Consider the following 2,763-nt stretch of genomic DNA (forward strand, 5'->3'; position numbering starts at 1 on the left):
TCATTTACATGGAAAAGTGGAGTGAAAGCGAAAATTAGTTAAATTTACACATTCCTAATTTATTAAATGCAAAGATATTTAAGTGATAATGAAATATATATTTTCATTTCATATTACAAAATGTCCTGATCATATGAGTTAAAATTATGTAATTTCTATAAATCATGTTCACTTCATCATTGTTTTGTCAAGATTGTAAAAATATCAAAGTGTAAATGAAAATATTACTACTAATTTTTACTATTTTTCTTTCTATTTAGTTTTAAACAGAGATGTATAAATCTAGAATATATTTGAAATGCTAAGGACAGGTTTTTATTCTTTTCTTTTTTTTTCTTTTTTTGCTTCAGCTGCTGTTGATTGACATTCAGGTGGGCACTATAGCAACAGGCCTGGAGACTGCAGAGTATGAGGTAGAAAGTGAAGTGTCTGAGTGACATCAGTGGAATGCACAAGGAGGGGGGAAGCCAAAGCTGTTGGGAAAGCAAGTCAGGGCCAGGGCCAAAAGTCTTTACACTAGAACCCTGGGCCCCATGTCCTCAGTTCCTGCTCTTGCTATCCCCTGACTGTAGCTCTGGACAACTTTCTACAGGAACAAAGTACACAGAGCTGATGCTGCCACTGTGTGATAAAGTCAGAGGATTTGCAATCCTTCATTTCTCCTTCACCCCTGGCTCAAGTAGAACCATGAAAAATAGCTAGGTTCTATCGCACATTTCAGAGGCATTAATTTTCCCTGGTGTCCCAGCCCACCAGTGCCACAGTATGGTCCAGAGTGGGCACTACAAGCGTTGCTGGCCTATTAGATAGGATAGGGGAGGGGAGGGGACGGGCTAGAAGAGGGACTCCAGAGGGTCATTAAAGTACAGGCACTACAAGCCTGGTTTTGGTTATGTCAGAGCCAAGGGACCACCTGGTCAGCACAATGACCACATCTCCCTTTTTGAAGAAGTCTTGGGCCTTGCCAACATTCTTGGCCAAGTTTACAGGAAGGTCAACATGGTCAGCCCAGGCTTCCTTACACAGAACAGGGAAGATACCATGGTACGGATGGGCCTGGCGAGCAGTCTGGGGATTGTATGTCACAGCAATGATAGGAGCACAAGGGCAGTACCTGACCACTTGGTGAACACTCGTGCCAGACTTGGTGAACACAATAGAAGCTCCATTGCATCACTTGACGGGTTCTTCCACGGGACTCCCACAGCAGCAGCTTCCTTGGGATCGCTGGTAACGGGCACCAGGCAGAGTTCCTCCAATAATTACAAGTGGTAGAAGGCAGGCTCTGCCTCTAGGGCAATCAAGTGCTGCATGAGAACAGCCTCCAGAGGGCAGTCCCCTTTGGCTGTTTCTCCAGACAGCATGGTGCAGTCTGCTCCATCTAGGACTGCATTGGCCACATAACTGCCTTCAGCACGTGTGGGGTGTGGCTTCTTGTTCATGCGCTCTAGCATTTGTGTGGCACAGATGACAGGTTTCCCAGCTTGGTTGTATTGCCCGATCATCATCTTCTGAGTCAGGAAGACCTTCTCTGCAGGAATCTCAATGCCTAGGTCACCACGAGCCACCATGATCCCATCGCTGGCCAATAAATCTCATCAAACCTGCGGACACCTTCACAGTCGAGTTTACTGATGATCTTGCTGTTCTTGCTCTTGTCTCCCAGGACCTTCCTAACCTCATGCACATCAGCTGCCTTGCAGATGAGAGACGCAAACACCATTTCTACATCCTGCTCCACCCCAAACTTCAGGTCCTCCATGTCCTTTTCTGACACATCGGGGAGGTCCACAGAAGCACAAGGCAGATCCACGCCCTTCTTGCTGCTCAAGGAGCTACCATTCTCTACCTCTGTCACCAGATAGTCAGCACCTTTCTCCTTCGCCTGCAGTGGGATGAGCCGATCGTCCGTGTAGATCTTGCTGCACACCTCCACCACCTTGCAGATGTTCTTATAGTTCAGCCACAGGATGTTCTCGTCATACTTCTCCATGTATACATTGTCCAGGGTGATCTTCAGAGTGGCTCACTTCTCCCTTTGTGTCCAAAGCTACTGCAATGGGACGGTAGAGAATGGGATCAGATGTAAAGCTTTCTGTGATTGCATGGACATTCTTATTCATTTCTTTTCTTTTCTTTTCTTTTTCTTTTTTTTTTTTTTCGGAGCTGAGGGCCGAACCCAGGGCCTTGCGCTTGCTAGGCAAACGCTCTACCACTGAGCTAAATCCCCAACCCGTGCATGGACATTCTTGATGGTCTCTGCATGGTATTCATGGGTTCCATGAGAGAAATTCAGCCGAGTCACATTCATCTGAGACTTCATCATCTCCTTCACTATCTCCACAGGTCAGGAAGCAGGGCCAGTGGTACAAATGATGTCAGTGTTGAGGGCCACGATGGGTGCGGAATCAATGTCCAGGTGGCACATGTGTTCCAGAAAGGAGTCAGTTATGACTGCATGAAGCTGTTGGGTCTGAATGAAGGCAGTCCCTGCTTCGTTGTGTGGCTTCTGCATGGTTCCTGGGGTCCTAGGCCTCACTTCAGATTCCTGTTGCGAAACCTAAAGTGAATGTCTGTTGAATCAGGATGTGACCCTGATGTGCAGGGGAGGTTTTTATTCTTATAAGAGGATTCAATATTGTATCCCTGTAGAATCTGTCTTTCTCTGCATTGCTTTATATGATTAAAATACATTTATTTAGTGATTATAGTCAATACTTTCAATGATGTCAAAGGAACCTTAGTGTTGAACTACATTCTATA

The 2,763-nt window shown here is 45.6% G+C and overlaps 1 pseudogene; it reads right to left on the bottom strand.

Moving 5' to 3' along the window:
- Positions 1 to 858: 858 nt before the first annotated feature.
- Pkm-ps15 (pyruvate kinase M1/2, pseudogene 15) lies at positions 859 to 2,534 on the bottom strand (annotated as a pseudogene).
- Positions 2,535 to 2,763: the final 229 nt, after the last annotated feature.

The sequence above is a fragment of the Rattus norvegicus genome, chromosome 11 (genome assembly GCF_036323735.1).
Source record: "Rattus norvegicus strain BN/NHsdMcwi chromosome 11, GRCr8, whole genome shotgun sequence".
NCBI classification, from domain to species: domain Eukaryota; kingdom Metazoa; phylum Chordata; class Mammalia; order Rodentia; family Muridae; genus Rattus; species Rattus norvegicus.